Source organism: Scyliorhinus torazame, chromosome 5, assembly GCF_047496885.1.
Source record: "Scyliorhinus torazame isolate Kashiwa2021f chromosome 5, sScyTor2.1, whole genome shotgun sequence".
NCBI classification, from domain to species: Eukaryota; Metazoa; Chordata; class Chondrichthyes; order Carcharhiniformes; family Scyliorhinidae; genus Scyliorhinus; species Scyliorhinus torazame.
The window spans coordinates 257,445,608-257,464,671 of record NC_092711.1 but is presented as its reverse complement, the minus strand read 5'-3'; the positions used below and the strand labels follow the sequence as shown (position 1 = coordinate 257,464,671).

The 19,064-nt window shown below is 48.4% G+C and overlaps 1 protein-coding gene across 3 annotated transcripts in view; it reads left to right on the top strand.

Annotated features, from left to right (window-relative positions):
• mid2 (midline 2) overlaps positions 1-19,064 on the top strand; it is a 306,551-nt gene that overhangs the window by 136,618 nt on the left and 150,869 nt on the right. The window lies entirely within an intron of this gene.

Here is a 19,064-nt window from a genome sequence, read left to right as displayed (position 1 = left end):
AAAGACCTTCAACGGTGGGGCTCACTCCCACTCTCCCTGGCGGGAAGAGTGCAAACAATCAAGCTGAACTTACTGCTGATGCACAATCAATACTCTCGAGACAAAGGGGAGTCATATCTAATCGGCTTTAATCAGCTAGAACTGTACCAGCAGCGATGATACAGAAAGTGAAGGCTGCTGGGACGGCATCGGTTCATATACCCCGCCTCTCAGGGCGGGGCTATGTACATTATCCAATGGTAGACCCCTCGGTCTAGCCAATGGTCATTCACCTCTCGGGTACTGCAATACCTGGTATTACCACACTCACCCCCTGTTAAAAAAGAACCCAGCGGGGTGATGGCCAGTGTTACTATCGCCTTTTGCATGGTAGGACCAGGTATTGCAGGTACCATGATGTCGAGGGTAACAAAGTTTTTAAAATTTATTTTTATTGTTTCATGGTGCAGCAATCAGATGATCGGGTGGCCTGGTCGTCCTTCTGGAGCGTCTGAGTTTCGGCGGCGATCCTGGTGGGGGCCCCGGCAGTTGTGACTCTGGGAATGTGGTGTCTTCCTCCCAGGCAGCTTCGTTACCCCTGGGCGGCGCTGTTGGGGAGAAGTGGGCAGGGGGAGGGGCGGCTGTAGGGGGCGTCGGTGCCCGTTCGGCGCTGGGTAGGGGCTCCGGTGGCAATACTGACCCTCCGGTCAGGTGCTGCGGGGGGGGGGGGGGGGGGTAAATGGCGCAGGCGCGCGTGGGGCTCCGCGGGCGCCAAGTCCCGAAGGGAGACCGTGTCTTGGCGGCCGTTGGGGAACGCTACGTAGGCATACTGGGGGTTGGCATGCAGCAGGTGGACCCTCTCGACCAACGGGTCCGACTTGTGCGCCCTGACACGTTTCAGCAGCAGGACGGGTCCGGGTGTCGCTAGCCAGGTGGGGAGGGGGCCTTTGAAGTCCATGCTGAGGCGTTCAAAGGGACGGGAAGCCTTTATCAGATGCGCCCTCTCTGGCCGGTGGAAGTGCGGTTTGCACTCGGCGCAGATTCGGCAGTCGCTGGTGACTGTCCTGACCTCCTCGATGGAGTAAGGCAGGTTTTGGTTCTTAATGAAATGGAAGAACCGAGTGACCCCCGGGTGGCAGAGGTCCCCGTGGAGGGCTCGGAGGCGGCCTACTTGTGCGGTGGCACAAGTGCCGCGGGACAGGGCATCAGGAGGCTCGTTCAGCTTCCCGGGACGGTACAAGATCTCGTAATTGTAGGTGGAGAGTTCTATCCTCCACCGCAAGATCTTGTCGTTTTTTATCTTGCACCGCTGTGCATTATTGAACATGAAGGCCACCGACCGTTGGTCCGTGAGGAGGATGAATCTCCTGCCGGCCAGGTAATGCCTCCAGTGCCGCACAGCTTATACTATGGCCTGGGCCTCCTTTTCGACCGAGGAGTGGCGAATTTCAGAAGCATGGAGAGTGCGGGAGAAGAAAGCCACGGGCCTGCCGGCTTGGTTGAGGGTGGCGGCCAGAGCTACGTCGGACGCGTTGCTCTCAACCTGGAAGGGGAGGGACTCGTCAATGGCGCGCATCGTGGCTTTTGCGATATCCACTTTGATGCGGCAGAAGGCCTGGTGGGCCTCCGTCGACGGGGGGAAGGTTGTGGACTGGATCAGGGGTCGAGCCTTGTCGGCGTAATTAGGGACCCATTGCGCATAATAGCTAAAGAAGCCGAGGCAGCGCTTTAGGGCCTTGGGGCAGTGAGGGAGGGGGAAATCCATGAGGGGGCGCATGCCTTCAGGGTTGGGGCCTATGACTCCATTTCACACTACGTAGCCTAGGATGGCTAGACGGTCGGTGCTAAACACTAATTTCTCCTTATTGTAGGTTAGGCTAAGGAGGTGTGCGGTCTGGAGAAATTTACGGAGGTTGGTGTCGTGGTCCTGCTGATCATGGCCGCAGATGGTGACGTTATCGAGATACGGGAACGTTGCGCGTAAGCCGTACCGGTCAGCCATTCGGTCCATCTCACGCTGGAAGACCGAGACCCCGTTCGTGACACCGAAGGGAACCCTTAAAAAGTGGTAGAGCCGCCCATCTGCTTCGAAGGCAGTGTACTGGCGGTCACTATTACGGAGGGGTAGCTGGTGGTAGGTGACTTGAGATCCACCGTGGAGAAGAGCTTGTATTGCGCAATCCTGTTTACCAGGTCGGCAATACGGGGAAGAGGGTACACGTCCAGTTGAGTAAACCGATTGATGGTCTGGCTATAGTCGATGACCATCCTATGTTTCTCCCCGGTCTTTACCACCACTGCTTGAGCCCTCCAGGGGCTGTTGCTAGCTTCGATGACCCCTTCCTCCAGCAGCCTTTGGACCTCGGACTTGATGAAGGTCCGGTCCTGGGCACTGTACCGTCTGCTCCTGGTGGCGACGGGTTTGCAATCCGGGTTGAGGTTCGCAAAGAGGGAAGGCGGGTCGACCTTAAGGGTCGCGAGGCCGTAGACAGTAAGGGGGGGTATAGGGCCTCCAAATTTAAAAGTCAGGCTTCGTAGGTGTGGTGGTATGTATTAGGGGTAATACAGTACACCATGAATGCCGAGGAGCTATTGGAGGACAGATGCTGGGTCCCGATTGGATCCGCCGCCTACTAGGCTCCACCCAGATAGGCGGGGTATAACAACCTGGGTTAATCCCCGCAGCTGCATTCTGTGACTGAGCTGCTGGGGAACCAGTCTGAACAAGTCTGCTCAATAAAGCCTCGATTGAAGTTCTTTACGTCTCGCCTCGTGTGTGACCGATGGTGCTACAGTAGGTGGCACTGTAAAACCAGCCCAAGAAGGGTGGCTGCGCAGAGGTGCGGCAGCACGTACAGGCGGAAATTGCGGAATTCCCTGCCTTGGACGGTGAGGTTCGCGAGGCAGAACCCTTTTTATCTGCACTGCGTGTGACCCGGAGGCCAGGGAGATCCTTTGTTTGACGGGATAGGTGACCAGAGAATAGGCCCTTACCGTGTCGGGGTGGACAAAGCTTTCCGTGCTCCTGGAGTCGATCAGGCACGACGTCCCATGGCCGTTGATGGCGATCGTTGTGGTGGCCTTCGCTAGCGTCCGGGGTCGACTCTGATCCAGGGTAACGGAGGCCAGCTGCAGCAAGGAGTTTTATCATAGATTATCATAGAATTTACAGTGCAGAAGGAGGCCATTTGGCCCATCGAGTCTGCACCGGCTATTGGAAAGAGCACCCTACCCAAGGTCACCACCTCCACCCTATCCCCATAACCCAGTAACCCCACCCAACACTAAGGGCAATTTTGGACACGAAGGGCAATTTATCATGGCCAATCCACCTAACCTGCACATCTTTGGACTGTGGGAGGAAACCGGAGCACCCGGAGGAAACCCACGCACACACGGGGAGGATGTGCAGACTCCGCACAGACAGTGACCCAAGCCGGAATCGAACCTGGGACCCTGAAGCTGTGAAGCAATTGTGCTATCCACAATGCTACCGTGCTGCCCCACCGAGTTCTGGTCGGGCAGCGCGTAGTCAGCTGTGCTGGGGGCTTGAGGCCCCATCCAAGATGGCGCCGGCCATGGGTTGCACATAGTGTCTGGGGACGGGGATTCCGAAGATGGCGGCGGCAAGGGACAAAATGGCGGTGCCCACCCATCCAGCGTGGTTGCTGGGGGGGCAAAGCGGCCGCGGGGTCGCACGGTGCCTGGAGAGACAAAGGCTGCGGTGGGCGTTGGACGGCCGGGACCTGCAAAACGGACTCCGGTGGGCCTTGGGCTGGCGGGACCTGGAAAAAGGGCTGCGGTGGGCCTTGGGCTGCCGGGACCTGAAAGAACGGCTGTGGTGGGCCTTGGACAGCCGGGACCTGGAAGAATGGCTGTTGGTGGTCGCTGGAGACTGGGGCCACAGCGCGGGCCAGGCAGACCGCTGCATAGTGGCCTTTCTTGCCGCACCCTTTGCAGGTGACGGTGTGGGGCGGGCAGCGCGCGCGCGGGTGATTCGCCTGGCCGCAGAGGAAGCAGCGTTGGCCAGCGGCGGTAGCGGGCCGTCTTGCCGCGCAGGCCTGCGGAGTTAGCGGGTAAGTCTACGAAGTTAGGGGGTAAGTCTTAGGGGCTGCCGCGGCGGGGTGCCATGCAGCCCAGGGGGGCGCTGTGCGCGTGGGGGCATACGCGAGTGCGTTCTTGTACGCAACGTCCATGGACCCTGCCAGGGCCCGGGCCTCAGTGAGGCCCAGTGTCCATTTCGAGGAGCATTCGGCGGATGTCGGGGGAAGCCATACCTGCCACGAAAGCATCCCAAATTAAAAGTTCCGTGTGCTCGTTCCCTGTCACTGCTGGTCAGTCGCAGTTTTGGCCTAGCACTATCCGTGCCCGGTAGAAGTCTTCGAGTGTCTCATCTGGGCTCTGCCATCTCCTTGCCAGCAGGTGACGGGCATAGACCTGGTTCAGTGGACGGATGTAATGTCCTTCAAGCAGCTCCATGGCTGCAGCATAGTTCGCTGCCCCTTCGATCAGGGGGTAGATCACCGGGCTGACCCGCGAGCGCAGGAGGTGTATCTTCTGCCTTTCCGTGGGGGTGTCGGCAGCCGTTTCGAGGTAGCTCTCAAAACGCGCCAGCCAATGCTTAAAAATAGCAGCGAAGTTTTCTGCATGGGGGCTGAGCTGAAGGCATGCCTGCTTGATGCGGAGATCCATCCTTCAAAAGTACTAGCTGATTAAATTGATGCACAATCAATACTCTCGAGACAGAGAGGAGCCATATCTAATCGGCTTTAATCAGCTAGAACTGCACCCAGCAGCGATGATACAGAAAGTGAAGGCTGCTGGGACGGCATTGGTTCTTAGCCCCGCCCTGAGAGGCGGGGTATATGTACATTATCCAATGGTAGACCCCTCGGTCTAGCCAATGGTCATTCATCTCTCCGGTACTGCAATACCTGGTATTACCACAACTGCCAAGGTTCCTCTTCATGTTTAGATTCATCCCGATCTTCATCCCCAAGGCCTTTTTCCAAAACATAGACAGGCTAATCATGGTGTTTGTGTGGGGGGGCAAGAACCCGAGAATTCCCAAACCAACACTGCAAAGAGGGAACGTTAGAGGGGGCCTGGCTCTACCGAACCTACAATACTATCACTGGGCAGCAACGGCAGATAAAGTGAGGGGATGGGTACAAGAACCCAACACAGATTGGGTACAAATGGAGGAGGCATCCGGTAAAGGAACAACCCTCCGGCCCTGGCCACAGCAGCACTCCCATCCTCCTCAACAAGGTACACAACGGGCCCAGTGGTAGCGGCCATGCTGAGAACGTGGACCCAGTTGAGACAGCACTTTGGGATAACCAAAATGTCCCTTATGGCCCCCATCTGCGGCAATCGCAGATTCCCTCCAGCCATGCTCGATACCACCTTCAAAAGATGGAGGCGGGACGGGGGCATACTGACGGTTGGAGACTTCTACGTAGGGCGAAGACTGGCAACACTGGACGAACTGACGAAGTGAGAACTATCAAGAGGTTAGGAATTGAGACACCTCCAAATAAAGCACTTCCTCCGCAAAGAGACAGTAGGGTACCCCGGGGCCCCAGAAAGTACACTACTAGAGGACCTGATCGGCACAAGCAGCGAGAAGGGGGGAGGATCTGATAGGCACAAGCAGCGAGAAGGGGGGGTGCTATGTGGGAAAATATATGGACAGCTACTGGACAGAGACCGGACACCACTGGACGGGACCAGACAGAAATGGGAGGACAAACTGGGGACAGAGGTGGGATGGGGACTCTGGAGCAAAGCACTGAGCAGGGTGAGCTCCACCTCCTCCTGCGCAAGGCTAAGTCTAATGCAGCTCAAAGTGGTGCACAGAGCGCACCTGACCAGAACCGAATGAGCAGATTCTTCCCGGAGGTGGAGGACAAATGTGAGCAGTGCCAGAGGGGCCAGGCCAACCACACCCACATGTTTTGGGCTTGCCCCAAGCTTGCTGGCTTCTGGACATCCTTCTCCGAGGCAATGTCCAAGGTTGTGGGGGTGAGGTTGAAGCCATGCCCAATAGTGGCAATCTTCAGGATATCGGAGCAGCCAGAGCTACACAGGGGGAAGGGGGCCAACGCCCTTGATTTTGCTTCCCTAATCGCACGCCGGAGAATCCTGCTCAGCTGGCGCTCGGCTGGCAATCGGCAGCACCGCCCAAAGCTGCAGACTGGCTCGCTGACCTCTCGGAATTTCTCCACCTGGAGAAGATTAAGTACGCCATCCGAGGGTCAGAGGAAGGCTTCCTGAATACTTGGGGGCAGTTCATCGGCCTGTTCCAAAACATGTTCGAGGCCAGCAACAAGGAGTAAGCTAGGGAAAAAAAAGATGAAGAACAAAAGGATTGCTCAACCAGGGGGTGGAGAAAAAGGGAAGAGGAAGGGTGCTGAAACCAATGGGGAGGGGGGGGGGAGGAGGAAGGGGGGGATATAATAGACCAATCCAGAGGGCAGCAAAATGTACATACAGTTAGTCAAATGAAGGACAAAACAAACCTCTCTGTTAAATAAAGCAAATTAGCGCAGACAAGAAAAATGTAATGTATATAAGTAACAACTGTTTATAAATGAGAAAAGCCAATAAAAAGATTTTCAAAAAAAACAACTGGTATGGTGCAGTATAAATGCTTCACCATACATAAATACAGAAAAAGACCGGAGAACACCAACCCTACTGGTTCAGCTTAATTGTTCAGCTTGGTGCCAGAGTGCGGGAGAAGAGGATAAATCCATGAAAACGTGGTAAAATGGTGCACATTGTTCATACTGCCAACAAGAATATAGGAAATGATTTCTGCCCCACGCTCAGGCGTGCAGCGAAACATAACTTCCCTAACTCCAATTATACCAGAGGCACCAATGACACAATATAATTCTTCCTCGGGTATGAGACCTGACTGTACCTGCAGGAACCAGTTAAGGATTCTTTAATCACAAAATAAAGAAAGAAAATACAGCAAAAAATTTGTGAAAACATTAGTTCGAGAGGCTATTTCGCGCATCACCTCAAGACGCAACAAAATCCCCAAATCCAGTAGAGTACAGAGTGATCTATATTCCACATATCTATACAGAGAGGACCAGTAAATATTCATACAATTGATTCCGATTGTAATCATTGTGGTCGGCATCTCCCTTCACACAGACAATGACCGATTAAACAACTACCAAAAACGAGCGTGGGATCTGAGGATAACGGGATATTAGGAAAAAGCCATGAGAACATGGCCCTATGGTGCACACATCCCTTCACAAACACTACCTCCCCACTGGAATCCTATCATGAAGGAGTGCAGACCGGGAGTTCCCAAAGAGGGGCATCTGGGGGATGGTTAACCTACTCAATCACCCAACATACCCTCCACCCGACCCAGATAAATACAGTTTCTACTGCCCTATCCCACTCCCCACACAGCCAAATAAATATAGAAGACCAACCGAAGAAAGGCTAGATATCCGAGGATTAACCGATCATGCCTGGGCATTCACCAGTACACATTTTCCCTTACTCCAACAACAACAGAGGTGAAAACCACAGAAGAAAACAAAGGAACCCCAGTCTTCTCTAGGATACATAGTCTGTCCGAACCTTCATAGGGAACAAGCAAGGATTTCATAACCCCTAAATAACGAAAGCACTGAAGAAAAACACAACACTAATAGTTCTAGTGGGGTTTTTTCCTCAATGAAGATTTACAAGGCCGTATAAATCACCTCTATACCAAACCATCTACCTGCCACCCTGCTGAGGCGCTACTCATCTCTCTAAACAAAATGAAGGGTACCTAAAAATAAAAGTACTCCCTCATTGTAAAAACAAGGATTACAGCACCATATAAAAACAAAATTTGGAAAATACTGTACAACTCTCATGTCATATTACCAACTCAGCATAATTAAAGTTGAGGATGAATGATGAACTGCAGAATAATGTAACCATCCTTAGAGCTTGGAAAGGTCACAGCCATGACAGGATCATTGAGCAGCAACCAGGATCCATCCAGAGTGTCACTGAAGCCCCGACACCTCCGCCACGCTGTCGGCCCGAAGCCTCGGCGAAACGACACCTAGGCCCTGGAGGGTAGCGAACGCCCATTTTGTCCGGCGTTTTCAACCCTTCTCGGCAAACAGAGTACAAGACAAACAAAAACTTGTTGTCAGTTTCTCCAATCGACCTTAGGCCTTGAAAACTGGATACAATGTGCTCTGTCAAACTCAGAGCGCCCAACTTTCAAGTCGAGATTGTGAAAGCCTGGCAGCCAGTCCTCTTATTCGGATGGGAGTTCATACCAAGTTCTCCTCGGGTGACCGGGTGCAAGGACACTCCTTCTCTGGCCCCATCTTCCTGAATCAACCAGAATGATTGACATACCATGCAGCAGGATTTCCAAGGACTGAAGGCGAGCCCCCACGATGAAATTCTCCTATCGACTAACAGGATTCTCTTCTCGCTTCATTCGTTCTCTTTTAAGATATCTTGCAATCAAAGTTAGAACCAATAACCTGTGTTGGGGAGCCGAGACATGTTGTCCGCAACAAGACTTGCAATGGCAGCCATCATCTCGATGCCAACGGCATCACTGAAGCAGGGGCCCATTCACCAGCAAAACCTGAACCCCCACACCGGCCATCTCTGACTGCCTCAATCAATCAAGGATTTTCTTGATTTTCCATTGTCAAAGTTTTAAGCAGGATCTTCCAGGAACATAGCACAGATTATACCTATCAGGATCAAATAATTATGGGTTGTGCATCAGGATAAAAAACGGATTAAAAGATGAACAGTACCAGAGCTCGCGAAAACAGCTGCTCCCGTGATTACATCGCGTGACCCTCCCCCCACCAAATTTGTTTTTAAGTTAAACAAAAATAGATTTTTGCTCCTAATTAGATTAGGTTATTAAAGTCCTTCATCCCTCCTCTCCCCAGATTAGCAGTCAGGTATGTGCACAAGCATGAACATCCCTGGCCTCCCATCTGAAGTTATATTTGATTGCTGGTGAGGCTTAGGCAGCACCGACAGACATTTTACATATGAGCAGACTAATCATTAAGTGCATGTGTCATACCCAAGGGGAAAAATAGAACTGTCATGCTTATGGTTGAGTGATAGAAAGTTTTCTATTTTAGTTTTGATCAATCTTCAAATCTGTTTTGAGGTTGAGTAAAATTTTCAGGAAAACATTGCAGGAGTTTTTCCAATGCAGAAAGTGCTGGGCTTGGAATATTTTGTGGCGAATTTTTCTCTCCAAAGAATGCAGAAAATTATTCTGTGGAATAGACTGGCTTTCAATCAGATCACATTGAAGACAATTCTACATTAGATGATTGAAAGAGATGTGAGATTCTTCTTGCCGTACTTCAGCTGTACTCCTAATGTATATGACCGAGTGACCAATTTGCGCTTTATTTTTAAACAACTGTTGGTCTGAAATGTATTGTTGAATTGTTAAATTTCAAAAACTTAATGACTAAAGTAGCACACACATGGGAAATATTCTGGCTTCAACCTGTTGGTACCTGACTTTTTGATGGATTCTGAGACCTATATTAATGCGCACTCTTAAACTGAGTACAACATTGACTTGAATCCACGGTAAAACTCCCATATTGCCTCATTATGCATTACCAAAGCAGCCATAGTGTGAATTAAATTCAGAGGGCTAATCCTCCAAAGTACCTCATTGGATTTTGTGAGGCTTTATGCAGCTAGAAATGTCGCTTAACAATCTCAGAGTGATAGCTGTCACTATTGCTATTTCCTGAATCAATGCTTTTTATGGATCTGACAATGTGATTGAATTTGTCAAATAGTATTGCACTATAGGCAGCTCTTGGCTGTGGGCTGGGTTAATACTACTCAAAGGCATTTCACATCTGACTCAACAAAGTGGACTTTGTCCGGAGTGAAGCTTTGATGCTAAAAAAGCAAGAGTTCATAATTTTCATTAAATTATCCTTTGCCATTAAATTGCTGCTTTTCCATTACCAAGAAATCTGAGTTCCAGAGCTACAGGTTTGACTTATTGTCAGGTCCACTCAAACGGAGATCACCATCGACCTGCTGAATGAAAGCATTAAAACGTGCATTTTGGCTTGCCCTGTAATGAATCTTTTACACTCCCTTCAAACATGGGAGTTAGTGTACTGAATCCACCCCATCAATACATGATCATCCAAGGCATAAAAAGCTTTTTTGAACATTGGAGGCATTCTCCGTTCCCCCAGCCGCGTGTTTCTTGGTGACGCGCCATTCGCTGGTGGTGGGATTCTATACAACCGCCGCATGTCAATGGGATTTCCCATTGAAGCCACCCCACACTGCCGGGAAATCAGCACATGGGGGTGCGCTGCCAGTGGGAAAAGTGAATGGCAATGTTCGGAGAATTTCGGCCATTCATGATTTCTACCATTATCAGTCTACTTGTCTATCCAGTTGATTTTTTTTTTTTGTAATTGGTCTCCAATTTCTACTTCCACATTTTAATTTAGTGCATTGATGTTTTATAATCATTTTTTAAGCTTTGTGCTTTTTATTCTCCTCTTCCCCTTTCCTATTGGATAAGACAAAAGACCCTAATGCACATTTGAACAGCTTTGTTCAGCAGGCCGATGGTTACCTGCATTTGAATGTCTCTGACCAAGGGCCAAATTTGCAGGGCTGGAACCAATAGAAATTTCATGTAATGGCAGTGGGGTTTCTCCTTGTTGGTGTACAGTACAGCACTGGAGGGTTGTCCACCTGTACCTTGCCAAGTAGTTTGTAGTCAAATATGAGACTTTTAGGCGAAGGCAGATTATTTTACCAAGGAAATAGGTTAATCACACTAAGTTGATCCTGCCTTCCCCCAGCATTCGCCCAGATGCTTTTTAGGAAGTGATTGCTCTATACGTGATCAGCAATAAGAATCCTGGCTGATTTTCCCCATTTGATCAACCTAAGCACCTCTACATCTATTACTATTCTGGCTGAAATCAGAACTGAATTGCTAGACCCTGCCAACACAGGAACTGAGGTAGACATCGTCCAAAATTTCCTAGGCTGGTTGGTGCTAGCTTCCCAACAATGACCTGATTCATTGCAGGTAATTAGGTTCATTAACAATCTTTAAGGTAGGTAATGGAGGCTGAGTGGGGTTTTCCAGTCAGCCTCCAGTTTCTCAACATAAGCAACAGGAGTAGCAGATCACCTGCTAGTGGCAGGCTGTGGTGCTAGCACTCCTGGAAAGACTGCAGACCTGTATGGTTGGGGGTATAGCCAAGGGGCACCACCCTTATTGAACAGGAAACAAGTCTCTGTGCCATTTAAGAGTTTACCCATGCAGAAAATCGTGACTTTGATCAGTTTCCCATGAAGGCAGGTTCACATAACCACAATCTGCTTCCTGGACAGCCGCCTGATCATCAATTGAATTAGTTAAAGCACGATTGCCGCCATAAGCAAATTCACAATTTCAGCTTAATACATTACTTTGACATGATACTCGGCCAAGTGATATTCAATATTGAAATATAGTGACAGTTGATTTGGCACTTGACATAGCCAGTCTCTGAAGCAACAAGAGTTTTGGCACTGAAGCAGCAAGTGACAAGGTAAATAAAACGCTGAACTATTTTTCGAAATCAGATCACCCAAGTTGAAAGTTTTTCTCACACCAAGCAGTTAACTGGTCAGAGCACATTTTGATTGTAAGTACCTAGTTTTGATCAGTGAGCTATGCGGAAGACCAGCCTATACTGTCTGGAATCACCAGGCTTATATCTACTATTGGGAGATTAAGTTATGACGAACAATTGTAGAATTGTTTGCTCTCCAATGAAATATAGCTGTGAGGTGCCTTGTAGAAATATAGAAGTTATTTAATAAATTATTGGGTGCAAATAAGGTAAATTCAGAATACGATTTCAGGTTCAGCTGAAACACGACAAAGCGTCTGAAGGACTGATGTCAGAAAGTTCTTCACCGACTGTTTATTATTCAACATAGAACATTACAGCGCAGTACAGGCCCTTCGGCCCTCGGTGTTGCGCTGACCTGTGAAACCACTCTAATGCCCATCTACAATATTCCCTTTACGTCCATATGTCTATCCAATGACCATTTGAATGGCCTTAGTGTTGGCGAGTCCACTACTGTTGCAGGCAGGGCATTCCACGCCCTTACTACTCTCTGAGTAAAGAACCTACCTCTGACATCTGTCCTATATCTATCTCCCCTCAATTTAAAGCTATGTCCCCTCGTGCGAGACATCACCATCCGAGGAAAAAGGCTCTCGCTGTCCACCCTATCCAATCCTCTGATCATCTTTTATGCCTCAATTAAGTCACCTCTTAACCTTCTTCTCTCTAACGAAAACAGCCTCAAGTCCCTCAGCCTTTCCTCATAAGATCTTCCCTCCATACCAGGCAACATTCTGGTAAATCTCCTCTGCACCCTTTCCAATGCTTCCACATCCTTCCTATAATGTGGCGACCAGAATTGCACGCAATACTCCAAATGTGGCCGCACCAGAGTTTTGTACAGCTGCAAAATGACCTCATGGCTCCGAAACTCAATCCCTCTACCAATAAAAGCTAACACACAGTACGCCTTCTTAACAACCCTCTCAATCTGGGTGACAACTTTCAGGGATCTATGTACATGGACACCGAGATCTCTCTGCTCATCCACACTGCCAAGAATCTTACCATTAACCCAGTACTCTGTCTTCCTGTTATTCCTTCCAAAATGAATCACCTCACACTTTTCTGCATTAAACTCCATTTGCCACCTCTCCGCCCAGCGCTGCAGCTTATCTATGTCCCTCTGTAACTTGTAACATCCTTCCGCACTGTCCACAACTCCACCGACTTTAGTGTCATCTGCAAATTTACTCACCTATCCTTCTACACCCTCCTCCAGGTCATTTATAAAAATGACAAACAGCAGTGGCCCCAAAACAGATCCTTGTGGTACACCACTAGTAACTGGACTTCAGTCTGAACATTTCCCATCAACCACCACCCTTTGTCTTCTTCCAGCTAGCCAATTTCTGATCCAAACTGCTCAATCACCCTGAATCCCATGCCTCTGTATTTTCTGTAGTAGACTACCGTGGGGAACCTTATCAAACGCTTTACTGAAGTCCATATACACCACATCAACTGCTTTACCCTCATCCACTTGTTTGGTCACCTTCACAAAGAACTCGATAAGGTTTGTAAGGCACGACCTACCCTTCACAAAACCGTGTTGACTATCTCTAATCAAATTATTCCTTTCCAGATGATTATACATCCTATCTCTTATAAACCTTTCCAAGATTTTGCCTACAACAGAAGTAAGGCTCACTGGTCTATAGTTACCTGGGTTGTCTCTACTCCCCTTCTTGTCTCTACTCCCCTTCTTGAACAAGGGGACAACATTTGCTATCCTCCAGTCTTCGGCACTATTCCTGTAGACAAAGATGACTTAAAGATCAAAGCCAAAGGCTCAGCAATCTCCTCCCTAGCTTCCCAGAGAATCCTAGGATAAATCCCATCCGGCCCAGGGGACTTATCTATTTTCACACTTTCCAGAATTGCTAACATCTCCTCCTTATGAACCTCAAGCCCTTCTAGTCTAGTAGCCTGAATCTCCGTATTCTCCTCGACAACATTGTCTTTTTCCTGTGTGAATACTGACGAAAAATATTCATTGAGCACCTTGGAACAAATTTTCAGTTTTCGTGCAAACAAACGCATTGGAATAGTTTAACGGGCAATTGGATGTGTTATTGTATATTTATGTGGATCGTTGAACCTGGATGGGACAAATGATCTTCCCTGTCCATATGCACTTTATAATCTTGTGGCAAGACATCAGCAATATCTGTGACAGATCTTTTTTGTATTCTAGGGTGCATTCTCAGTTATTTTAGAACCCAGTCTGAGAGGTAAGGTGGTATGAAGTGGCAGAATACAGATCTGTATTCTGTGGTGCACCAGTCTGTCGGGAGACACTGATAGGACGAGGAGGCTCTTTCTTTTAAAAATAAATAAATTTAGAGCACCCAATTATTTTTTTCCAATTAAGGGGCAATTTAGTGTGCTGAATCCACCTAACCTGTACAGCTTTGGGTTGTGGGGGTGAACCCTACGCAGACACGGGGAAAAGGGGAGAATGTGCAAACTCCACACAGACAGTGACCCAGGGCCGGGATTGAACCCAGGTCCTCAGTGCCATAGGCAGCAGTGCAAACCACGGCGCTACCATCCCACCCCTTGGAGGCACTTTCACCAAAGGTAGAAAAAGAGAAATTGGGCAGGTCAACAATTGTTCAGAGCTATGTTTTCTCTTACGCCATTTCGTCAAGGTTGGCTCTTGAGTAACTGGCACTGTCCAAGATTGCGCTCATCAATTCAGACTAAAGGAAGGACTCCAGAAAGGACCATGCAGCTTCAATGGTGAACTGATCTCGGGATTACTCCCTGTGCCACGTGCCAGTGAGGCTAGAAATAGGAAGATAGAGCAGATAAACACGTGGCTAAACAGCTGGTGTAGGAGGGAGGGTTTCCATTATCTGGACCACTGGGAGCTCTTCCGGGGCAGGTGTGACCTGTATAAGAAGGACGGGTTGCATCTAAACCGGAGAGGCATAAATATCCTGGCCGCGAGGTTTGCTAGTGTCACACGGGAGGGTTTAAACTAGTATGGCAGGGGGGTGGGCACGGGAGCAATAGGTCAGTAGGTGAGAGCATTGAGGGAGAACGAGGGAATAGGGACAGTGTGGCTCTGAGGCAGAGCAGACGGGGAGAAGTTGCTGAACACAGCGGGTCTGGTGGCCTGAAGTGCATATGTTTTAATGCAAGGAGCATTACGGGTAAGGCAGATGAACTTAGAGCTTGGATTACTACTTGGAACTATGATGTTGTTGCCATTACAGAGACCTGGTTGAGGGAAGGGCAGGATTGGCAGCTAAACGTTCCAGGATTTAGATGTTTCAGGCGGGATAGAGGGGGATGTAAAAGGGGAGGTGGAGTTGCGCTACTTGTTCGGGAGAATATCACAGCTGTACTGCGAGAGGACACCTCAGAGGGCAGTGAGGCTATATGGGTAGAGATCAGGAATAAGAAAGGTGCAGTCACAATGTTGGGGGTATACTACAGGCCTCCCAACAGCCAGCGGGAGATAGAGGAGCAGATAGGTAGACAGATTTTGGAAAAGAGTAAAAACAACAGGGTTGTGGTGATGGGAGACTTCAACTTCCCCAATATTGACTGGGACTCACTTAGTGCCAGGGGCTTAGACGGGGCGGAGTTTGTAAGGATCATCCAGGAGGGCTTCTTAAAACAATATGTAAACAGTCCAACTAGGGAAGGGGCGGTACTGGACCTGGTATTGGGGAATGAGCCCGGCCAGGTGGTAGATGTTTCAGTAGGGGAGCATTTCGGTAACAGTGACCACAATTCAGTAAGTTTTAAAGTACTGGTGGACAAGGATAAGTGTGGTCCGAGGATGAATGTGCTAAATTGGGGGAAGGCTAATTATAACAATATTAGGCGGGAACTGAAGAACATAGATTGGGGGCGGATGTTTGAGGGCAAATCAACATCTGACATGTGGGAGGCTTTCAAGTGTCAGTTGAAAGGAATACAGGACCGGCATGTTCCTGTGAGGAAGAAAGATAAATACGGCAATTTTCGGGAACCTTGGATGACGAGTGATATTGTAGGCCTCGTCAAAAAGAAAAAGGAGGCATTTGTCAGGGCTAAAAGGCTGGGAACAGACAAAGCCTGTGTGGCATATAAGGAAAGTAGGAAGGAACTTAAGCAAGGAGTCAGGAGGGCTAGAAGGGGTCACGAAAAGTCATTAGCAAATAGGGTTAAGGAAAATCCCAAGGCTTTTTACACGTACATAAAAAGCAAGAGGGTAGCCAGGGAAAGGGTTGGCCCACTGAAGGATCGGCAAGGGAATCTATGTGTGGAGCCAGAGGAAATGGGCGAGGTACTAAATGAATACTTTGCATCAGTATTCACCAAAGAGAAGGAATTGGTAGATGTTGAGTCTGGAGAAGGGGGTGTAGATAGCCTGGGTCACATTGTGATCCAAAAAGACGAGGTGTTGGGTGTCTTAAAAAATATTAAGGTAGATAAGTCCCCAGGGCCTGATGGGATCTACCCCAGAATACTGAAGGAGGCTGGAGAGGAAATTGCTGAGGCCTTGACAGAAATCTTTGGATCCTCGCTGTCTTCAGGGGATGTCCCGGATGACTGGAGAATAGCCAATGTTGTTCCTCTGTTTAAGAAGGGTAGCAAGGATAATCCCGGGAACTACAGGCCGGTGAGCCTTACGTCAGTGGTAGGGAAATTACTGGAGAGAATTCTTCGAGACAGGATCTACTCCCATTTGGAAGCAAATGGACGTATTAGTGAGAGGCAGCACGGTTTTGTGAAGGGGAGGTCGTGTCTCACTAACTTGATAGAGTTTTTCGAGGAGGTCACTAAGATGATTGATGCAGGTAGGGCAGTAGATGTTGTCTATATGGACTTCAGTAAGGCCTTTGACAAGGTCCCTCATGGTAGACTAGTACAAAAGGTGAAGTCACATGGGATCAGGGGTGAACTGGCAAGGTGGATACAGAACTGGCTAGGCCATAGAAGGCAGAGGGTAGCAATGGAGGGATGCTTTTCTAATTGGAGGGCTGTGACCAGTGGTGTTCCACAGGGATCAGTGCTGGGACCTTTGCTCTTTGTAGTATATATAAATGATTTGGAGGAAAATGTAACTGGTCTGATTAGTAAGTTTGCAGACGACACAAAGGTTGGTGGAATTGCGGATAGCGATGAGGACTGTCTGAGGATACAGCAGGATTTAGATTGTCGGGAGACTTGGGCGGAGAGATGGCAGATGGAGTTTAATCCGGACAAATGTGAGGTAATGCATTTTGGAAGGTCTAATGCAGGTAGGGAATATACAGTGAATGGTAGAACCCTCAAGAGTATTGAAAGTCAAAGAGATCTAGGAGTACAGGTCCACAGGTCATTGAAAGGGGCAACACAGGTGGAGAAGGTAGTCAAGAAGGCATACGGCATGCTTGCCTTCATTGGCCGGGGCATTGAGTATAAGAATTGGCAAGTCATGTTGCAGCTGTATAGAACCTTAGTTAGGCCACACTTGGAGTATAGTGTTCAATTCTGGTCGCCACACTACCAGAAGGATGTGGAGGCTTTAGAGAGGGTGCAGAAGAGATTTACCAGAATGTTGCCTGGTATGGAGGGCATAAGCTATGAGGAGCGGTTGAATAAACTCGGTTTGTTCTCACTGGAACGAAGGAGGTTGAGGGGCGACCTGATAGAGGTATACAAAATTATGAGGGGCATAGACAGAGTGGATAGTCAGAGGCTTTTCCCCAGGGTAGAGGGGTCAATTACTAGGGGGCATAGGTTTAAGGTGAGAGGGGCAAGGTTTAGAGTAGATGTACGAGGCAAGTTTTTTACGCAGAGGGTAGTGGGTACCTGGAACTCGCTACCGGAGGAGGTAGTGGAAGCAGGGACGATAGGGACATTTAAGGGGCATCTTGACAAATATATGAATAGGATGGGAATAGAAGGATACGGACCCAGGAAGTGTAGAAGATTGTAGTTTCGTCGGGCAGTATGGTCGGCACGGGCTTGGAGGGCCGAAGGGCCTGTTCCTGTGCTGTACATTTCTTTGTTCTTTGTTCTTTGATCATTTTCCTCCCACCTTCCCTTTTTCAGTTAAAACCTATTTTTGTTTTCTCCCTGACCCCCAACTACAGTGTATCTTGCAATCATACATGATTGTCTTCTATTTCTGTCAAATGTGCATTATTCTCTCCCTCTTCCAGTTGATGCCTCGTCTCTACCTGCTTTCTAACCCAGTCTGTCTGCTCTCAGTCTTATCTACAAAACAATCCTGCCGTTTGTTCTCTGCCTTTCAGCGTATTTTCCTTTTCCCAAAGCATATTTTGGAACAAGATACTGGCCAGTCTTGGATACAGACAGGAAAAGAAAGTTACTATTTCTAAGATGATAGAACCTACAGCCACATATGCCTCTAAGCTTCCCAACCAGGATAGTGTCTACTGTACAAATGATCACAGACGATGCTCCAAAAAACACTTCCTTAACGCATTACACTACAATTCAACTTGATCATGGGCAGTAAGCACAAGCCTACTTGGTAAGACATTCACCATTGTATGATGTAACATATTTCCAATTTTAGCACAGTGGGCTAAACAGCTGCTTGTAATGCAGAACAATGCCAGCAGCGCGGGTTCAATTCACGTACCGGCCTCCCCGAACAGGCGCCGGAATGTGGCGACTGGGGGCTTTTCGCAGTAACCTCATTGAAGCCTACTTGTGACAATAAGCAATTATTATTATTGTTATTATGTATGCAGCACCGTTTAACAGATATCCTGTGTTTATGTTGAAACGTCAATATTTGCTCCTCTGAAAGATTTTCTTTGTGTTGGGGCCAAGTATCAGCTAAACGGTTTTAATACATTAAGATCATTAAGTACAGTTCTTTTTTTCAAAAACAATAAGTGGTCGGTCACCATACCTTTTCCCAATTGTTTATAAGCCAGTTGTATGATGCAGATTTGAAAGTTCCATGGCATCACTTGCGCATTATTTTCATCATAATGAGACACGTCTCTACTGGCTGCTGTTCTACCCTAAAGAAAAAAAGGTTTGCCATGAACATTTTACGTGAAGATGCTCCTACACCTGCACCCCCCACACTGCTTCAATTTTACCTATTGAAAATGTTGACTCCTGCTGATACTGCTCAGCTGCAATGGGCCCCAGTGGCCTTTCGGTAACTTGACCAAGTTCCCATGATTTCCTTCTGAGAGAGGACATCAAATATTAGCAAGAAATGAGGGTGAGTATTGCACCCTGAACTGATCCCCTTTTCACATAATATTTATAGATAGAAGATTTCCATCAGGAGTCAACTGAGCCAGACATCGATCATTTGTTTCTATTTTGACTGTTGTAGAGTTTACACCATAAATGAACGTTGGGATCTTGACATCAACCGAGGATAAAGCATAGGTCTTCTGG